This window comes from Notothenia coriiceps, unplaced genomic scaffold (genome assembly GCF_000735185.1).
Source record: "Notothenia coriiceps isolate Sejong01 unplaced genomic scaffold, NC01 NC01_scaffold00002657, whole genome shotgun sequence".
NCBI classification, from domain to species: Eukaryota; Metazoa; Chordata; class Actinopteri; order Perciformes; family Nototheniidae; genus Notothenia; species Notothenia coriiceps.
Genome location: NW_011335358.1, coordinates 12,404 through 35,319, shown reverse-complemented (window position 1 = coordinate 35,319; position 22,916 = coordinate 12,404). Strand labels below are relative to the sequence as shown.

At 41.0% G+C, this 22,916-nt stretch overlaps 1 long non-coding RNA gene across 1 annotated transcript in view; it reads right to left on the bottom strand.

Moving 5' to 3' along the window:
* Nucleotides 1-7,542: 7,542 nt before the first annotated feature.
* LOC104940803 (uncharacterized) overlaps nt 7,543-22,916 on the bottom strand; it is a 22,225-nt gene continuing 6,851 nt past the window's right edge. Inside the window, exons 2-5 of the long non-coding RNA XR_797827.1 lie at nt 17,986-18,043; nt 10,106-10,144; nt 9,916-9,986; nt 7,543-8,212 (exon numbers count right to left, since the gene is read on the bottom strand). This is a non-coding gene — a long non-coding RNA (uncharacterized lncRNA). The remainder of the gene's footprint in view (nt 8,213-9,915; nt 9,987-10,105; nt 10,145-17,985; nt 18,044-22,916) is intronic.

Sequence of the window (22,916 nt, the reverse complement as noted above, 5' to 3'; positions counted from 1 at the left end):
AGACCTTCGTGTGCTTCTCTCCTCTCCGCGATACCTTGATAAACTTGTGATCTGTTGTCCACTTGGCTTTAAACAAATTGTCCCACCAAGGCTTCTTCTTCTCGGGGGTTCTATTCATCGCGGAATTTCCATGTCAAAACCTGTAGGTGTGTGTATTGTTGAACATCTCTGATGTGAATAAACAACATTGGGGCGCCAAGACCGAACACTAATCACGCGATGAGCAAATCCAATTTCATTGGATGGGGGCCAAAGTCGAGTCCTTTGTCTGTGGTGCGCCATGGGGCATTTTTATTTTTTATAATTTGGGAAGATTGAAATCGGTATAGGGAAAGCCAGCTAAATCGGTAGGTGGTAGAAACATGTCAAAAGCGGTAACTACCGCCCAAATCGGTACATACCTGCCAACGCTACTGATTTGGGCGGTAGTCTACCGCTTTTGACATGTTTCTACCGCCTACCGATTTAGCAATTCAACAATACACACAGCTACAGGTTTTGATATGGAAATTCCTCGATGAATAGAACCCTCGAGAAGAAGAAGCCCACCAAGCGGTGGGACAATGTGTTTAAAGCCAAGTGGACAGCAGATCATTTCAATCTTTATTTCAAACAGATTAAAAAAACAACAAATAAAAAATAACAAATGTGAAAAAACAGAATTTATTTATCCACATTTATGATACAAAAAAAAAAGTCTTCATATTAATAATAATAATAAAAAAAAGTCATATGTGTCCGAAAGGGAGTAGGAGGAAGCAAATGCTTATTAATTCCCACCCCTTACTTGATCAATGATTGTCCTTTAAACAATCATTGGTCAAGTAAGGGGCGGGAATTAATAAGATAAGATCACAAGTTTATCAAGGTATCGCAGAGAGGAGAGAAGCACACGAAGGACTGTTGGCAGGGAAGATAAACACCTTCAAAGAATTCACCTGCTGCAACTGGAAACCAGATCCTGAACTTCTCAAGAAAGCCAAGTCTGCTACATACCAAGCACTAAAGTGACTGAACATTGTATGACCAATTTTTGTGAAAAATACAAAAAGTGATGCAATATATTAAATACATGGTTTATACCTGTAATTACTGTGGTTCCATTTCTTCTGATTACCTAATTTGTCGGTAGGGTTGGCAGGTATGGTCATGTGTTCTCCCCATTCTGCTTACTGATACGAGACATGCGGGTGGTTAATGTTGCTCCCTTGTAGTCACCTGAAGACTTTAGTGTTCACTTCATCAGACAAGCCAGTGGAGCAATTCAAGTCGTACCTGAAGTCATACACCTTACTTATTGGTACAGTAGCAATAAACAAAAGCAAGTAAATGTACTGTGTCATGCTAATAACACTACCAGGACATTTGATTTGAGGTTACTTAAATATTTGACTGTATCTGGACAACACTGGCACGTCACCATCTATCCTGGTAAAACTCTCTGAATTGTATGTAATTTGATACATTTGGGGACACATACTTTGATCTTGTTAGTAGGTTATGCATTTCAATTTAGCTCCAGCAAAAGTGCACAACTGAAATGGGAAGAATGTTTGGTACATATCAAAACTGAAAGTATTCATTATACGGAATGGTATAACTTTTACAGAGTTAGAATTCCTTATTATTATATATATTATTAAATTACATTATATTATATAACATTATGTTTTAAATGACACACTTTTGGCAGATGATTGATTATAGCTTATTTGTCTGTCAACCTAATATGAAAATGATCTATACCTGTCAGATAAATGTAGAGGAGTAAAAAGTACAATATCATAATTATATCTCACTACATATTGCTTATAGCAAGCATTGTAAGTGAGTATACCTAGTCTGTTACTCATCATTGTGAGACACAAAGAGAACACGTTTTGTTGTTAATGCAGCACGGTGCACTGAGCTCCACTGATAGATCCTGCCCTCTAGTGGCAGAAAGAGTCACACACTGGCTTTCTGTAAACAATGACGTAACCCCAAATGCTGGATAAAATGCCTTTATTGCAGTACATGTATCTGTAAAACTCTCACAATCCAAAATATTCTTCTTCTTGCTCAGCATGACTTGTTTGCTCTGGTAATACTGACCAATACAGAGCTCTGCAACAGGAAAAGAAAAAGTAGGACATATGAAAACAACTAATATGTGCCTTAGCTTGGTGCATCTTGGCCTCTCAAGAACATTTCTTTGCTGTGAATGTGTCAGATTGTATAAATAATAGATTTTTATTCACCCCATGGAGAGGAACAGCAACAGAAGCAAAGCCGTCAAACAGGCTGTGAGAAGCAGTGGCGAGGGGGTGAGGGAGTGGGGGGGACCAGCAGGCGCAGGGAGTAACCGCCCTCCTGGGAGCAGAGACAGGTCGAATATCTCCTGCAGCTCTGTGTGGCCGGCCACAACCTGGGGGGTCACTAGAGAGAGACAGAGAGACAGAGAGAAGAAAGAGAGAGTTTCAACTCACATTGAGCCCAAACAGCAAAAGATAATGGTCATGGACTTGGTAAAATGCTAAATAAGAACAAATATATGATAAATATCTTTCATACTTTGTCATTACCTTCAATCATAATCTGTATAATTTGTGGGGTTGTTATCCCCCCCCCCCAGTTCAACAGTTGTCTATATAACAGTTCAATCTTAAATCATCGAGAGAAAAATAAGCATAAAAGAAAAGAACAACACGACTAAAAGAAAAGTGCAGTGAAGTCTATTAAGAATTTATATAAATACTTAATCAGGAAAGATACACATCTAATTGTACAGTACATACTGTATGCACACATACAAATTGTATGAATATGCATATCCATATAAGTATATACATAAATACACATTCACTAATTTACATCTGAATGGAGTCATTATTGATTGCCTCCATGATTTGATTTGTGGCACAGCCATTGAGCCCTTGTTATGTGGTTTCATAACTGATGATTTCCACAGATTTGAGGAGTTTTTTTTATCACTGGCTTTTATTTGTGCTTTCCTTTTGTTTACAATTCCCCCTCAAAGTTATTCACAATATTCCAAGAAAATAGCATCATTTTGTATCATCAGTTTTAACATCTAATACAAAGAGTAAAATTAAATCTGAAAGTAGCGTATTGTGTTACCTGTGAGATAGAAGTAGAGCCTGACAATGGAGCGTTGGCCTGAGTAGATCTCACACTGGTAGGTGCCCACATGCTGCAAGCTGGTAGAAGGGATGGAATAAAGTGTGTCCAGGCCTGCAGTAACTTCTTTAAAATGATCCACCTGCTGGGTTTTCACCTGTCCAAGTTTTTAAAATAAAAATAATTATAACAATTCCAAAGTAAATTAAAGTACCCACCAGTCAACATGCTATAACTCATTTGTTTAAAGTGATGAGAATACAAATTGTTACGGGATGGTCCATATGTTCTGCAGTATTTCTTGGCAGGTTGCAGTGATGTCCAGGCCAATAAACAGTCCCATACATACTCCTTATATAAAACTACAACCCCTCCAAAACGTGAAAATGGTGCTGTGTTGTATTGGTTGGTGTTAAAAGTATGAATATAAGGCCTGCACTGTGTCTACTTATTGAGTGTAATCATTAATGTTTATTTATGTGGGTTGGAAAGGAATTAATGTGTTGGTTAGTCAAACATTTGGCTTGTTTCAGCTCAGACACAGCCTTCACATAAACAAATTAAACTGTTAGCTTTATAAATGCAACTGCTATTTGACAAAATGTGGCAAATGTAGCTTTATGAAAGCTTTTTCTTTTTTTTTTTTTTTACCTCAGAACAAAGCCAGGCTAGCTATTTCCTCCTGCTTTCAAATGTTAATCTAAACTAAACTAAACTAAGCTAAGCTAAAATAAACTAAGCTAATGTAAGCTTACTGGTCCCGTGACACAGCTTCAGCAAGAGTGGTATCAATCTTCTAATTTAACTCTTGGGAAGAAAGTCATAATGTGTTGTTTTAAATGTTTAAGTATTCATTTAATAGTCATTTGCAGTGAACCTGAATAGTTCATCATAGGATGAGCGTACCTCTTCTGCAAACCTCCAGATCACCTCGATATTTCCTGGTAAGTGAAATGGCACTTCACACCACATCTGGCTCATGCTGTTCTCCATTGCTTTAACTTCTTTAACTGACACAAACATATAGGCACACACGCACACGCACGCACGCACGCACGCACGCACGCACGCACGCACGCACGCACGCACACACACACACACACACACACACACACACACACACACACACACACACACACACACACACACACAGATAACATTCACAGGGGGGCAGCTCTTGCAGTCTGAGCCCTCCTTAATGATAATACTTAAGCCCAGTCTCTGTGGAGCGGAGTAAAAGTGATGATATGCTAAACAGTGACTGCGCTGCACAGGCTTGATATGAATCTATACCACCGTGTGTGGGAGTCAACTGTCCCCTTGCATAAAGAAGCCAAGGACTTAAAGAGTACCTTGGGGGCTCTGTGCAAAATATTTAATGTGTGGAAATAAAACCTTGCCTCTGTCACTTTTTTTAATCTTGACTTCCTGCTAAGAGCATTTAAGGATCAAAAACGGAAAATGTCAAGGATCAAGAGTGGAGGCTTATGAAGGTGATATTATAGTTATGTAAGGATGTGTCAAGTCTGGATTAGTACACCCTTTTTTAACTATTAGAAAATTGTGATGTAACAGTATCACTAATCCAATATGTTAAACTATGAATACCCACCTGGACAGTCAAGAGGGAGTTCACAGGAGTCATACTGGCAGGTAATACAGTTGTATACAGCACCTGCACTCTGAAATCCTGATGGGTGCATGAAAGTATAAGAGTATTTAGTGTCCAACAACATGAATGATTATAAGAAATAAACAAAAAAAAAGAGAAGAAATACTAACCACATGGAGGGAGGCATCCAGAGACTGTAAAAACAAAATAAGATAGTCATTTATTTGATTTTGATTTCATGAGTTGCTTTCCACCCAGAAGTCGTCAGTTCAACCTGCTTCCTTTACTCTCCACACTATTTGAAAGGCTGTAATAACATAACTAGCTCACTCCAGAGAGAGAACAGAGATCACAGGGAGCTGTAATGACCTAATATGGGGTCTTACCATAGATGAAAAGATGAAGGAAAGGGGAAGAGACCCTGTCTCACCTCTAGGCAGTTTGGAGGCAGCTGCGATGAAATTGTCTGCTGCTGTCTGCAACCTCTCCTCATACACTGTGTCTGATGGATGAAGAGAAGGAGAAACAGAAATATTCAGCTCAGCACATCCTGGTGAATCGTGTGCTTTAGGGCATCATTTTGAAAACTCATTTCTAACTCCCCTCCTTTCCTGGCACCCTAAAGACTCATTAACTTGTGCAGTTATGTGTCTATCAGAGCAGGTTTTCAGCTACCATTATTCCGCTTTTTGTCGAACTCTTCCACCATGGGCAGGATCTCCCCATCCAGAAGTTCTTTCAGTTGTTTGTCATAGCCCTTACCTGGAACAGGCACACACATCAAAATATAAACCATCTTTCTTACTGTTTACGTCGTCTTTCGTGATAAAACATAATACATAAAAAAAACAACTTCGTACCCACTCTTCCAGCCTCAATCACTCTCTCATGGTTGTTGAAAATGCGGTCCAGCATCCTGAAGCAGGAGTCCACATTTCTAACATTGTGCTCAGTCAAAATGTGACCCCAACACAGGCGAAGACTGTCTTGCACTTCAACAAAGCACTGATAGCAGCTTAGAGAGGGTCCTAACAGCAAGCTAACACACACCAGACACAAAGCAGATTTGCACATTTTGCAGCGTGAGCATCTAACTCAAGCTGATTCTGTATGAACTGTTTTCATTCAAATCCTGGGCTCATGGTGACCACACGTTGACATTCCGGTGTTTTGTATATCCAGGAGAAGGTTACAAATGAAAGCTTTCATTATTCATTTAGTGTGCATCTCCCACATGACATTTTAAGTAAGAAAGTGTCCTGCTTATGTATCCTTAACATGCTTGGGTTTGAGAGGAGAGCATCACACCTCCATTCTTCCCTCCATTCTATTGTCTCTGGTCCCCATTTCCTGCTGCCTCAATGCACCAGTTTTACTGCAGAGCACAGAGATGGAGCGAGCCAAGGAGGCGAGGGGGGAGAGAGGAGCAGAAGACTGGGAAGTGAAATGCTTACGTGTGACCAGGAATAAAGTGGAAAGCGTACAGGCAAGAAAAAACAAGACACATATACAAAGAGTTAATGTGTAACTGGTGGGGAGGGAGGTGGCGAGACGGAGAACAAAAGGGTCATCAATAGAATACTGAGCAGAGAGAAAGTGCAAACCGTGCGAAAAAAAGAGTCAGACTCTTGCTTGTGGGGTTTAAAAGATGTAGTAGTAGAACAAATAAATAGAGGTGGAACAAAGAAGAGGAGTATAGGTGCTAGAGCTAAGAGAGGACACATTAGTGACAGGCAGAGGAGGAAGAAGAGGGAACGGGACTACAAATCAAGTCGACTGCCTCCTCACATCCTGTATCCCCCACTCGTCTCCCTTCCTCCTCACCCCCCGTCCTCCCCCTCTCTTCCCTGGTCCCTCACTCCCAGTGCATCTCCATGGCAACCAGACAGGGTGCCTAATACATGAACCTACTATATTTCCAGTGGCAGGGTGAGCTGGGTACTAATGCATTCATCTGTCTCCACACAGACAAGCCAATCAATATTAGGCAAGAGTGTGCTCCAGGAGCCAAAGTCAGAACGCTAGTCAGGGGGACGGGGAAAATCCCAGATACGTGTCTGTGTGCTTTTCCTTGTGTTTAATAGAGCATGTGCTGCAGTACGGCACACATCTTTTCCTAAGCATTTATAAAAGCATAACATGTGCTTATTTACATATTTTATTTTGTATATTGATTGTTGTGTTTTATCTTAATGTGTGCATATGTGTAAATGTGTCTCTTGATTGTGTATATGGAAGATATTCATATTTATATATTTGTATTATTGTATTCTGTATTCGGGATTGTTGGAAGCATTATTTCGATCTCTGTCTGTACACACACACAGAAACATTTACATTAAAGTTGACTTTTGACTTTAGTTGTAAGAGAAAATATGTTCTATTTATGTGGAAGAAGAAGCTCTTATCACTCTTTGCTTTTTTAAATAACCAGTGCTTCATGTCAAATTCAGGTAATTTGGCCTCGATCTAGCAAAGATAACTCATTGCAGACAATGAAAATGTGATTTGATATTGCAGACTTAACCAGACTCAGGGACAGTTTCATCCCACAGGCCATAAGACTATTAAACACCTGAACTTTTGAAACAACATCCATAACATTAATCTGGCTGCAACTTACAATTATTTATTTAATATATCATATTCCAATCACTTTGTAAATCACTGTTGGAGGAGACTGTGACTTAAGATTTTCATCAACATAACTACACTGTAGCTATGTACGTATGACCAATAAAAGCCTTGAACCTTGAACTTAACACCTGTGGAGCTTTTTCGACACTCACAAGAAAACATGTGCACATTACAACATTTTTTGCCACGTTTTATTAACATACAGAGGTAATTACAGAGCAACGTTTCCAGTACAGAACATTTACATGATGATAAATAACTCCACAAGGCGACAAAAATGGCGGGGTCACAACCCTTGGCTGTCTTTCTATTGGCCCCCATTGAGGGCTCAGACACAAAGCCAGCCAATAGGGATGGCCCCCTGAGAGTGTCTGCTGCAGCAAGAGGGGTCTTCTTCTTGATCATCACATGACAGGTAAACATACTGAAACAGTCAACATGAAGAACACAGCTGGGTACTGAAATACATCAGAGCCAGAAGAAACGTTACATTGTAGCTTCTGAGACTTTTCTTCTGTTTCATGTGGTTTGAGTGAACATTGAGAAGGAAACACGGATACTTCATCACGTCATATTCTTAATCGTAGGCCGTTGAAACTGAATGCAGCCCTGTTCCCGAGGACCTCACCTGTGACCTACTTTGACCTCACAGGTTAAGGGTCTCAGGGACAGAGGGGCATACTGACAAATTAAAGGAGGAAGGGTCTAATAAGAAAAAGTACAAGAAAGGGGACGCAGAGATAAAAAGTATTGAAGGAGGAACCGCAGGGTGGCTGCACCGAGACAAAGACATGACCTCATCTGACATTTGGATTCTGCGGCACCGACTGGTCTCCTGGTTTGCTGCAGATCAAAAGAAAGACTGATCAGATCAATGTAAACATGTTCAATAGCATATTTGTCTTCATTTCACCCACACAATTCCTTCGCTTCACAGTGCAGCAATAAGAGCAACAACACATTTTTCAAGGCTGAAATAATCTCAGCAATGCAGCGGTTCAGCATTGTTAGGAGAAACAATTCATTTCAAACTGCTGTTAAATGTCACTGTCATTTTCAAAATGATTTATTGAGCTAGGACTTACACATTACAGTGTGTAATAGCTTTACTGGGCTCAATGAGCCGAGAGGACTGTAATTATCAACATAATAGGTATGTATAAAACATAGGTGGTAGAATTATATACGAGACCAACTTTTGTTTCATAAAAAGTGGCTATACATTTTTAGTTATTGATATTTGAGCTGGTTGAAACCTCCAAATTTCCTGTGAAGATGAATTTTCAGAGCTATACGGTCCAAATGTTGCACTTATTTTGTCATTATTTTGTAATAGTCTGCCCTCAGACTTACCAGTAAAGATGAAACGAGACCGGGAAATGGAGGGCATAGAAAACAGAAACCTCCAGTAATTGAAATGAAACAATGACACTTTAGAGAAACCCAAACTGTAGTCTTTTTTTATAAAGACAAATATATATATGTATCCCAAACCTTTTTGTACATTTCGGTATAAAAGAAAAACAATTAATTGTTTCGAAATATGCCACCCTCTGGTAGACAGGCAGAATGACACAGGCTGACTGGGGAAGGCTGAATATGTTCATATGTCGTGGAAGAGAGAGATTTGCATCTTCTGACAGTTCAAATGTTGTGTTTTCTCTGCGAAAACTCCCCAGTGTGAATGTGAATAAAAAGGTGCAAGGTGCCTGCGTCACGTCATGCATCAAATCGAACCGCAGTACGTGTACATATAAACCTTGAGTACAGATTGACTTCATGAGCTACAGGCCTCAAAGATTTTGTGAATCAGAGGTGTGATTTTCAGTTCTTCTCAGTTAATACTGCATGTGACAGACCTGGCAGCCGGATCAGACCAGAGGGAATAGCACACATTTGTCATATCTCCACCGTAAAAAAAATTAATTAGCGTTTTGTTTGCGGTATAGGTTGATTTTTAATTGGTTTAAAATACACAAGTCATGTTGGTATCAACAAAGCAAAAAGGTGAGTTAATCATGCCAAACGACAAAGCACATTCATGATTATTGCAGCAGGTGTTAAAGCATAGTAAAACACAGCCAGTCATAACATTTCAATTCCCTGACAGCTGCTATTTTTCTAATTTACCAGCCAGATGTAAAACAAATGAAAAGGTATTTATATTGAGTTAAATGTCAATCATATATTTTGTTAACTCAGATTTCCAAAGAACATGTTAAATAAAAGTCAGAATTAAAAGAAACTGCGAATCAAATATGAAATGAATATATAACCTGTCGAAGAACAAGCAGCCTGGGCATTAATTGCAAAGCTTTTCAGCGGTGCAGACATAGACATTCACAATTCATCAATATCAACAGACAAACAGATAAACAGGGCACACATGTACAAATACAAATAGTAATAGTCAGAGGACATGATGTGAAGGACTAGTGAAGAGAAAGTTTCAGATCAAATATATGTTATCTCTACATAAATAAATACAGTCCTTAATCTGATCTCACATTTTGAGTGAAAATGTAAAAAAAGAGAAAAGAAATCACCTCTTAGTCAGCCTCTTCTTTTCCTTCCCAGTCAGAGTGAGTCTGTGTGTCCTCTCCCTCGCTCTGATGGTCTGTGGGGCCAGACAGAGAGCCAGCGGCAGGTAGGTTACAGACAATAGTATTGATTCCATTTTTCTCTACCTACCTGCCTACCTGCCTGACTAACACCAACATCTGCACAGCTGCTCACCTTGTGTCTCTGTTGGGCTGCCGTCACTAACGCGCAGAGCTGCAAACAGGAGGAATATAAAGGGGAGAGTAAAAAGAGCTCGCTTCACATGCTCGCTCATTCACCAAACCTCCCTGTGCACATGCTGTCCAACACGTACAGATGATACACACACTCACACAAAACTCATTTACCCTCCGTGCTGCATTCACGGTCTCTAGACGTCTCCCTTTGCTCTCATTGTACCTCAAAGTCTACTCTCTTCCTTCCTCTCTCCCTCTTTTACACTCTCTAGTCGTCATCCTTCCATCTCCCCCTCTTTGCTCACGTTTCTCAAGCCTCACATCTCTACTAGCTCAGTAACCCCCCCATACACACACACACACACACACACACACACACACACACACACACACACACACACACACACACACACTCCAGTCTGTGAGCTACGTGTGTGTATGTGTGTGAACGTGTGAGAGATGGAAAGAGAAAGTGAACAAGAATGCAGGGAGGGCATGCGTGTGTGTGTGTTTGTATGTATGTGTGTCTGCTGAAGGGAGGAACATTGTGTGTGTGAGAGAGAGGGAGACGATGGGGGGAGGGAGGTAGGGTGGCGGAGAGGCTAGCAGAAAGTGGGGATGGAGGGGGAGGGTCAGAATCTCTAATAGGATGAGAATAGAGAGAAAATATGAAGCCCAGGAGTCTTGTGAACCTGCGAGCCTGACATTCCTGCCTCCTCCTGTGTGAACAGCAATCATGCCATCATCACGCTGATTACAGGATTTACGGTGTTGCTCCAACAAAACTGTAAATTGCAGCTGGACTGATCAAACGCACTAAATAAACCCAAAGTGGAGAAGCAGAGCCAATTACAAGAATGTGTTTTAATTACAAAGCTTAACATCAGAGGTGGACGATGATGCATGTTTCGCTGTTTGGTACAACCAAGGCTGGTTAAACCCATGAAACAGTGAGAAAGATTAAACTGCATGCATTAAAATAATAAATGGCTAAAGTTAGTATTTTTAGGCATTTACATTTCTGTCAGTTCTCATGTCTAAAAGCAGTTTGATTCCATCATTTGTGCTCCTCATGGAGAGGACAGAGCATTGCAGTTGTGTTCGTTGTATAACAGAATCATACGGCCCTGAGGGAAATTCAGAAATGAAAGTAAATCTAATTTAGAGCCACTGATTGGCTGTCTGTTCAGCGAGATGGAGCATAAACAATACACTTGAAGTGTAAGCATCATTAATGCCCCTGAAGTGTTCTGACCGTGTTGTACAACAGAAAGTATCACCAATGTGTCACACATTTAGAGACAATAAAGATAAACCGACAAAGGAAGACATTGGTTGTGGCCTGAAGGAGTGAGCAGTGACTGAGGCCTTTCAGAACATCTCTGTGATGGGTTGCTAGTTAAGACCCACTCCTAGAACACATTTGAAGGCATTACATTGAGAAAAATACAGGGACAAGTAAGCACATCGATCTCCTGGCATTTACTGAGAATTTGAAAAGCCCAGTCACAGGAAAGCAAGAACTGACAAACTACGTATGATGGGAATCGATCGGAACAAACTCGTCTTCACCTTCGTTCAGAAGCTTTCCAAAGAGGCGTTTGTTTCATAAATATGCAAGACGAGGATCCAAATGTAGGTTAGAATAACAACACTACACTATACATTCATTATAACCTATGCATATTCAGGATATACCAACACTGCCTATAGTCTGTGTCAAAAGAGCAGCAGGCACTGTAGACACAGTACAGCTGAATGTATTTCCTTCTTTGATCCTATTCAGTAGAACCTTCTTATTCACAGCTGTGATGCACTACAGGACTCTTTACATCCTCCTCCGTGGACTCAATCTTTCTGCAATGCCATGCCACCTACATTTGCATAGAAACAACATGCTGAATGTGTTTACAGTATCTGCTGTGATATGTGTGCTGCATGTTCTTCCGCACTGTCCCTTTGCACTCCATGTGTGCCGCTGTGCACTAGGTGCTTGCGCTGCACACATATCCCATCACATCGTGCATTAATGTCGCCCAAGACAAATTCCTCTATATTTACAAAAAAAGTGATGAGATCGGAGGAGACTCTCCATATGGTCTATCCACACGCAATAATTCTACTTTACAGCACGGCTTTCTGAGCAGAGGCGATTTAGACAACAATTGGACTTAAAAAAAACGAGAAAAAGCATCTCGATGGCATTAGCAGTGTCCCAACCTGAGGGACAAATGCAGAATGTCACAGGCAGGTGTGTGTGTGTCCGGGGTTGTGAGTGTACGAGTGTGTGTGTGTGTGTGTGTGTGTGTGTGTGTGTGTGTGTGTGTGTGTGTGTGTGTGTGTGTGTGTGTGTGTGTGTGTGTGCACTCTGCAGTGCCACTGAGAGACAAAGCACTGGGAGTGCTTCACAGGGATGACATCATCAGTCTGGGATGGTGTCTGCCTCGTCTGTTTTAGGATGCTCCAGTTCTCCCTCACAGTCCCCAGAGATCTGAGACGGCATCATTTAGGCAGAGCAATCACCCTCATCACACCTGTTCTCATAAGTAGTGTTTGTGAGCAAAGGGCTTTGAATAAGATTACATTTTAAGGGTGTTTCAAGGAAGAACAGGAAGCCTTTTTTACTCATGATTCCCACCGTGACAGAGATTCAGAGTAGCATATGTGCACGTGGATATATGGTAATATGTTTGTTTATCAATCTGCACACACATATGGACGGTGTGCAGCATCTGCCACAATATAAAATGAGCCAAGTTTAAAAATCTTTGCCACGTTGTATGAGAGGAAGGGAGTGAGGATGAGGCAGGGCAGATAGCTCTTCCTCCCAGACTCATAATCCTTGCCCCACACACCTTACAACTGTCAGATGTTCAGCAGTCTCTGCTGGCAGAGGAGCAGCATTGTGCTGGTGGATGATAAAGAACGCTTAGACTGACAGTGCCGAATCAGCACAATTCTGATATATGCTCCCTTTTTTCCAGGAGGGGAGGAGAGCCGGCTAAAACGCAGTGCAGATGGCTGCTGTCTCGACCACCAGTCCGACACACTGAGGGGAAGGGAGGAATGGGAGGAGGGTAATTAAACTGGGGGAATGTGTGTGATAGTGTGTGCTGGCATGGATGCAGAGGACAGCAAGAAGTGTTAACATAGAAGTATAATATTATCAAAAGTGATACCTGTTGTAACCTACAGTACATCCATACATGGATTACAGGCAGGGAGTCTATGGTCTTCATAGCGAGGATGTGTGAAATGCATATGAAGAGTGTGAGACTTGAAAGGATTGAAGGGAACAAGGGTAGTAGTAAAGAGGGAGAGTTATCATTGTTTTTTTTCTTTTAAAAGTGGGAGAAGTCAACTTTTTCTCATCCCGGATTTATTTATGATTTCATTCTTCGTTATTAATATTGATATATTTTGGTTTCAAGTCAGTTTGTCAGCAAGCAGAGGAAAACAAACATTGTCTCTATATCAGGGCTTATGTTGCATTTCCTAAACAATAGCCTACCTATATTTGTAAGGGTCTAGTTAATAACATTATTAATATGAAAATTAAAAAAAGACAATAACCTCCCCACGCTACTAATTCTTACAGTACCTCAAAGTAGAATTGTGGAATGAAACGGAGGATCAGCTTCCTCCCTTTAAAGGTTTTTGCTGCAGTAGGAACTACTGATTTCCTGTCAAGCAGCAGGTGGACCTCCTGACAAACATGTCCAGTGCTACCAATACTGCACACACAACGGGACAGGCTCATAGGGAAGTATAAAGACTGCAAGAGGACTTTCCTGAAGGCGAGAGTGTCTGATGAGACCTTCAGAGGACAGACGTTTGACGCAGTTGCAAAGGACAAATCATGTCATTAAGCACTATAAGATTCTCTGGCGGAGTAACAACATACTTACCTCTCTGCTGGGGGCACATTAGACGTGGCAAGGAGTGACTCCGCAGGGAAAGCTAGAAGGTTGTAGAGTTATCTCCGTGCTGTTTATTATGCGAAACCATACAACCAACTACCTCACACTGCAGAGCACAGACTGTAGAGCTGCTCTCCAAGCAAGATCCTCAGCAGCAGGGACGAAGGTGTCTGTGTACATTTACTCTAGGAACACACCCGTCTGGCTCCTGTCTACCTGTCAGCTGATCGCTCCATGCCTCACTACTGTTTTGAGCATGCAACATTCTCAAATCTTTTTTGTCTAGATGTCATTTAGAGAGATGTACAGATTAAATAATGATTGACACCTTTAGTTTTCTTTTGTGCATGTTTGACTTCATGCTGTTTTTTATTATTTCAATCTAAGCAAGGAATTTGAAATCCTCAGACATAAAATATTTGTGTGTGTGGTTAAGGTAGACAAAATGGACATTTGTTGAGCACTTAAGCGGAAAAGAAGGGTTACTTTGCCTGAAGAGATGCAATTACTGTTAGAAATCTGCACACAGTACTGGGTCGAGTGAAGCTACACTGAGTGTTGCTGCAATGGCCATGATGTAACAGGGACGGCTGCAGTGAAGGAGCTCAGGTTAAAGACTGCACGCAAGCCTGGAGGTAAGTTATGTGGAGCAGACATATACACACGCTCTAAGAGTCTCAATTGCATATCTGCAGATAGATATTGGTGTAGGACAAAGATGAGACAGCTGCAATAAACACATGTGCTGTAGGAAGGTGTGAGACGCCTTGGGACAAAATAAGAGACACACGTATCTCTGTCAAAAGTAGTCTGCAATCGGGAACATTGGAACAGACATGTTCACACATCTTAGCCTCACGTGCAGGTGTGATTACTACAAAGGCTTAATTTCACATGTTCATTCATAGTATTTGCAACCATTTCTTAGGAGTTGTTGCCCTCTACTGGTCACTGTGCAAACTCCCTCTCACTCGTCTATTGTTCTTGCTATCTGTGCTTTACTGTTATGTACAGGATGTTACAACGATCTCTAATCAAATGACATCCTAGAGAGCAAAACTCAAATCTTCTCCTCTCCTAAATCAGCAGCTGTTATAATGTCCCACTCACAATGAAACCATATTGTTTGGCTTTGCACATACTGCAGCTTTTCGTCCACATCAGCTGTCTGATTCTCACTAAAAGCGGTTAGGTGCCATCTGCATGCTGTAACACTGTCATCACCCTCAAGTCTGCTGTCAGCTGCGATGTCTAAATCTGGGTGACTTCTGCTCCACTGCCAAATGGAATATCCTTCATGTCACGCCGAGTGAAACAAACAAACAAGCCTTAAACTGAAACTTCTTTCGCTCTGCGGATCCTCGCTGCAGGAGTCGTAGTTGTTGCACTCTGCAATACCACGTCTGCTGGCACAATGCTACATTCTAACAGCTACGAGCCGTGAGTGTTGCATTACCCTGAGCAGAGATTCAGACATAACTGGGGCAAGATGATGTGCTACTTAAATGCCACTTAAAGAGTTTACGCAGGCCCTTAACAAAAACAGAAATACTTTAAGAAACGCTATCAACATTGTGGAGTATAAACATCTTTCACCTTCACTGAGGAAAGAGAGCAGTATGTGGGAGCTCTGCTGGGTCTCCCTGCTGCCTGTATGAAAATACTGCCTGGCATGTGGGATTTAAGGAATCCATCTTCCAACAAAGGATCATTACAACACAGTGCAGATCTCAGACCGCACCTATCTTTCTGCAGACATCGTGTGAAACTGTGCATGGCTATGGATGTCAATGAGAACAAACGGACATAGAGAAGAAACTAGATATATTTCATTTACTTGTATATCGACTCTTATTGCACTATTTCTATTCTATTTTATTTGTATTTACTTGCACTATTCTATCTGTTTTATTGTGTTGCACTGTTGGAGGAGCCTGTGACATAACATTTTCATCGACATAACTACACTGCAGCTATACCAATGACAATAAAAGCCTTGAATCCTTGAGATAGCCATGAGGCAACATGCTTGTGTTACTTTCTAAAATGTTGCCAGGTGAATTGGTTTCCTATTTTCTCCACCTCCATTTTTTTTTTCGGTATGCGTTTAGTGTCCTATTCCTCCTCCGTCTACCGCTCCCATCCCTTTCTCTTCCCTGTCCCAAAGTGCCCTCCTCTCCTCTCCTCTCCTCTCTCAACCTTTTCTCTATTCAGCCCTCATGGGTCTACATTTCCCTTTTGACCATCCCGTTTTCATACCCCAGACATTTCTGCTCGACCCACACATTCCGGCCTGCCGTTTTTCTTCCTGAAAGACTCCTCTACTTTATACCCAGCGTCTGCAATATTTTCAGAGTCACATCACGCAGAAATGCAGTGTAATTGTGCCAAAGTCAGCTATCCTTCTCCCTCCCTATATCTTTCGAACTCCACCCTTAAGCGGGACTGTCTGAGTGTCTAAACAGTGAAAGCCCACTCCAGCATAACAAACGTCTGGGGTGACTTATAAATGGGGCGTCTCGCTTGTTGAAGTTCAAAATTCCTCTCCTACTTGATCATCATTCACATGAAGTGACAAAACAATGGGAGAACACTTAAGGGTTACAATCCTTAAAAGACATGCAAGAAATCCACTTGACAAGGCAACAAGACGTTTGACCTTCAATGCTTTCATTCTGTATTTAATCAAATTAAAAACATGATGTAACTCAGGGAAAAGATGGAAAATGTTTCTCCAGGCTGAATGTAAAATATGAGCTGATTTTCAGTATGTCAAAGCCCAGTTTCATCCAGTATCTGTGCACCACCTTGGCCACTGCATTTAATTGGGAGTAACACATCTTTCAATAAGGGAGCGTCTCCATAATGTTGATGTGTGTAATCTAAGAGAGAAACACTTTGATCTACTGCAATATGCATGTATTTTTCCCCAGGTGAGAGCAATACTCTATCCTACACTAATCTGCTTTGGTTGACGCCAGCTTCACATTACAAGATCGCTAAATGAATGTTGCCATGGGAATATTTTGCCTGGCAACCCTAACATCCTGGCAACTAGCCAAACTGTTGCCATGGCACAGCTGTCAATCCACGTAGGCTGGGATTGGTGTGCGTCTGGCCTTTTCGTAGCCCCACCCTTTTAAAAGTTTTGAATCAAATGCACTATGGAGGAATTTATCTCAGGTTTTAAAGTGCTGAAGGTGTGTGTAGATCTGTAAAATGGTTCTGCCTGTAATGCCAAATAAAGAAACAGAGAACCATTGGCCGACTTTTTTAGGCAAGTCATAAATCAGTTTGGGATTTTATCATCTGGTCAGCCAGAGCATCAAAGTGGTGGGATAATAATCTTTCATTATATAACTGACTGTGGAAAAGCATTCCTGAATTCTTGGATAATCATGATTACATAACTTTCCATTACCCCGTGTAATTTATTGCCAAATCATTCAAGAACAAACAATTCCCTTTTCACGAAAGGCATACATATAAATGTAATCCAAATCTATAAAGGCTCAAAGACTACATTAGTCAACAACATGTGTGTGTATGTGCATTTTTGCAGGCCTAGTCCTTTGTCTTCCAGAAAATAATTTGAGATCTGGAGATAAAGAACGAGATTTGGGAGTGAGCTATTTGGTCGACCAAAAAATAAAAATAATTGAAGACACCTATGACTTTTCTTGTTACAGACCTTCAAATACTCAATCTGCACCAACATTTACATTCTACTGAATATCAACAACGTGATTTCATATTTCTTCTGATAACATAGTGCCCCCATTATCTAAGCCATAATTTCCCTTGTAAATTGAAAAGTTTGAATATAGGAATAACCATGGAAAAACCAGGACCCGGGGAAAAAGTCAGATAGATCGATGGAGGGTTAGGAGAATAGATGAATGTAAATGTATAACTGGTTGATTGATGGATGAGTAAAATGTAAAGGAACTATAGTTACCTTGAGATCAGTGCCTTGTCAGTGTGTCAGCTCTCCTCAGATATTAGGCAGAAGCAGACTGAAACACAAACAGAAAACACACACACACACACACACACACACACACACACACACACACACACACACACACACACACACACACACACACACACACACACACACAGGTTAGAGGGAGAGAAGCTGGCCATGTGAATAGAAAGACTGTTTAACCAAGAGGTCACAGGTTCACACACACACACACACACACACACACACACTCATCTATTTCCTTTCCACACACACACACACACACACACAGGTTAGAGGGAGAGAAGCTGGCCATGTGAATAGAAAGACTGTTTAACCAAGAGGTCACAGGTTCAATCTCTGCAACAGCTGAAGTGTCACTGGACAAGACCATCAAAAGCTACCGACTTACTCGTGAGCAGCCTTAGACAACAGCTCCAAAGTATAACACACACGGTCACTTTAGAGCACATTTTTGAAATATAAAAATATATAGTGTTTCGTCCTGCTATATTTGAGTCTTTAAATCTCATTCATCTCAGACAGCATGTAAGTCAGACAAACACAGCAAACAGATTCAGGTTTTTTGCTCTTTTCGTCATGTGGACATTCATTCATTTCAGTATTTAATTTAAGAGGAATTTAAAAGGATATGAGTAATGAAATGACTATAGGCAGAACTGAGGTCCTCACTCAATACATACACTTTTTAGAAAGAATCAAAAGGGTGCAGTCACAATAAGATAGTAAATGAAGGTCACATAAAATATACCACGAAGATGATTCTATTTTTAACTTCTGTGAACATTCAGACAGAGAGTATATTCTATCAGTGAGACAATTCATTCACACACATTTACAAAAGTAAAATGTAACGTTTCGCTTTGCTTCCTGAGTACTACTTGATAAATGTTTGGATATTAACACAAGTTAATTGCTTATTGTGAGCACACTTGCTTTCTGCTATTACAGAGGATTACTATTTTGGACGATACCATTTTAGTGCTTCACTGGTTGAAGTCATCAGGGTTGGACATTACCGGCAGCACACAGAACATCAATTTTGTTTCATGCTTTTTTCTTTCTGTTTGCGATTGTCTGGATAAACATGTGAGGGTGTTTCAATCTTGATATCTGAAAGCAATCTCAATGCACACACACATGCGTCCTGCAGTGTGGACAAAGCGATGCACCAGCCTGGAGAACTAAGCCTCCTGCTCCAGTTTGATAAATATAACTTCAAAAGAAGCAGCCAAACAGCTTCAGCGGGCCAACTGCACAATGAGCATAATAACTCCCCCCCCCTGGGAGCTCCAGCCTAGTTCATTTACCCTTGCAGAGCGCTGCCATGTCTGTACGTGCACATGTGTCTTTGTTTCACTGCGAGCCCCTCAGAGGCTCCCCACCTTCTGCTCTGTACAAAAACGGATGTATAGAACCTTTTGGACCTCATTTTTACAGAGGAAATGCATCCCCCCTCCCTTCTATTTGCCCCTCACATGCCTGATTGACCACAGCACCCCTTAAAGAGGTCAAAGGGCAGACAAAACGGTCTGGTGTCATGGCAACCTGTGTGCCACCAACCAGAATGCTAAGGGGGTAAGCAGGGGGGGTCCAATGAGCTGTCAGCTAAACCTTTGAGAATGCCGCCTTGTGTTTAAGCTAATGTGTGTACAACATACAAACACATACACACACACATAATGCACATGCACTTTGAAAGGACCCTAATTTGTACACCCAAAACCCCCCATGCCATGCAGCTGAGTGTAACACCCATCAGAGTCTCAGATGGCGCGCACGCTGCGGTGCGTTTGCTGTTGCTGCACATGCATGCGCCTGAAAGTGTGTAGTTCCGTGTGCACAGGAGACACTCCTGTGTAAAAGGTTCTTTGTGACCGCTCGATGCAGTGGCAGTGTTTACGTGATGGGGGAGGGGGGCTGACGGATAAATGGGAAGCAAATGCATTCAGATCAATACTAAGCTGAGAGAGGGTGAGCGGGGTTGAGAAGAGAGAGTTGAAGGTGGGGAGCAGAGAGGGAGGGGCCACGGAGGGACTGATTAATCATTCCTGTATTTGTATTGACTTTCTGTAAAAGGGGTGAGTCAGAACCTGAATTATGCGTATGTGTGTACGTACTCAATGAGAGCACAAAGTCATCAATTACACTGTAGCCAGTTTAGCCGTGCACCGCCTACCTTTTAATATTCCCAGTGTGTACTTACAACTTTTAGCCAGTTAGTTTGCATATTCAATGCAATGAGCGTGAAAGATTAAATTATTCATGTTTTTTAAAAAGAGCTAAGCTAACTGTTCAGTTTGAACAGTCACAGGGAAGGGAAGGAGGTGAACAGGAAATCCCCTGTGAGAAGTTAATGAGGAGCTGACGACGGAACAGACACAACAGAGAAAGCGGGAGGAAGGGAGGCAGCTAGAGGTGGAGGAGGGGAATGCTGCCCTGACATCTGACCCTTTGGCTGTGACCTTGTTCATTGTCTGAGGACAGAGACTGGACACATCTGAGCATTGGCAGCGTGTCAGGAACCATATGAATGTGATATAAAAATATACTTTGCAGCTAATTATTTAACCCAGACAGCAATGCTGTGCTCAACCCACACCAAACCCCTAATTAAATAAATAAAATTGACCTAATTAGTTTTCATTTATAACTGCACAAAACCAACGTTGCCAAAGGCAGTGTTTTTCTTTAATTACGACCCTTTTAAAAACAGGGACTTGTCAGAGGACGGAGGGCCCAGCTAACTGAATGAAAACCCCATTCAGTGTTACCTTGAACTTGAACAATGAGTCTGGTGTTTGTGCTGGGGCCACTTCCTGACCTTTCCATGCCTCTGTGGAAGCAACCAACCGCAGCCGCTCCTTTCATCTTACAGATGTGACCCTGACGACCCACACTGACCAAAGAACAGCCGGCAACGGCAGGTTTTACTTCCACTACTGACTCCTGCATCTTTGACTTGCAAAAGCTTGCTGAAATATCTTATTTGCCTATAAATGTTTATAGAACAAAACTTAACTTCAACCAGTTGATCATAGAAATCAGACTAATGAATTGTTATGCTTACACTCTAAAAACGAATTGAGGCGACCTTTCACCTCCACTTAATTAAATGCATGGTTGCAAGATAAAAATGTGATTTAATTGATTTAGATAAACATTTTAAGTTGCCAACATTAATTTATAAGTTGTGTTGACGTAATAATGTTGGTAATTACATCAACTTAATATTGTGTGTAATTTGAACTCTGATTTCTGGGTTAATTGACTTAAAACTAAATTCAAGTTGTACTAAGTAATGCAATTGGCTTGATAACTTAATTGTTCTACACCTTGAGTTAAGGATTTCAAGTCCACTCCCACTTAACATGCCTGGACAAGTTCCGACAGTTAAGACAAATAGAAATACTACACAAAGGACATTTTAAGGTGAGTGTCATCTTTTGTCATTCAAATACAGCAGATACTGTAGCCTTGTAGTTGCACTGTATAGGCAAATTGCTGTTTGACCTAAATTAGCATCCTTTGAACTGTGAATAGTTCTGTGAGAGGATACAAAGTAGTAGAGGCTACTGTGAGAGTAAAAATACTTTGGTTACTATTGTGATATCGCTTTTTATTAAAAATGAATCTCGGTGAAGCAGATCAAGGACTTGCTTCTTTAGGTAGGATCGTTATTTAGAGTTGTCATTGAAATGCAAGTTGTTGGCAGTCACGAATTCAGAATATATTCATTTAGGTAATTTCTCTTTTTTTCCTTTTTCAAAAATAGCACAATACACTTGAGGTACGCAGAGAACTATAGCCATCCGCTGCCTTGTCGTGTACGTTGGAGAAAAGGAAGAGGACCTTTTCAAGGAGTTTAGCGACGTAATTGAAATCTTGAAATAAAATAAAATCCATACACAGTGTAAAAACACAGGACAAAAGCACTGCTCTCTGTCAGTTACATTTTGAAGCATATTGCACTTTTGGCCACGCCCTAATCAATAATATCTTAGCAACGTTCAGCATGGATAGGTGTTGACAGCAATGGCATGGGAAAAGGATTGTGTAACATTTGAAAAGTGGCTTCTGCTCTTCACTTAACCAGTTCAACTATTGTATGGAACCTGCAAAAAAGATGAGAAGATACACTAAAACTTGCACGGTTGTGATTGACAAAATCTGTCCACATGCATTTAAACACTAGGCAAAGTACTCAAAGCCACCTCTGTGTGTCTTCAGGACCACATTGCCATGATGACACACACATGCAGACTCAATAGGTGAAAACAATACCAGCGTTGCTTTAGCAGCTGGTAATAATGACTCTGAATTAGCTAAGAGTGACAGTTTAAAAAGTATGCAATTACCAAATTCATTATCTCTTATGCGCTAAGCTATTATTTAATGAGCATTTATTTGTTGTGTCCCCATTTCCCATGGTAATATGGCTAATGTGTTTATTTATTATTTGTGGGGCGATTTAAATTTGTGTTATTTATCTTTTTTTTCAAGATTTAAATGAAGCTCAGCGCAAGTTCTTTCAGGAAGACTGGTTGTATATACATTCACTCCGCAGCTGCATATAATCAGCTCATCACAGGCGTTCTCTTTAACCTATTACATTTCACCTCATTCTCCAGCAGCCAATCAACGTGCTGCAGCCAAACTATAAAATGGTTCTCCCCTCTCCTGCAGTCAGCTGTGATTTCAGGTGTTCATGCACCTTATCATATGGCATGTGTCNTGATGGCAGCATTTATTTGCTGTGTCCCCTTTAATTTCCCATGGTAATATGGCTAATGTGTTTATTTATTATTTGTGGGGCAATTTAAATTTGTGTTATTTATCTTTTTTTTCAAGATTTAAATGAAGCTCAGCGCAAGTTCTTTCAGGAAGACTGGGTGTATATACAT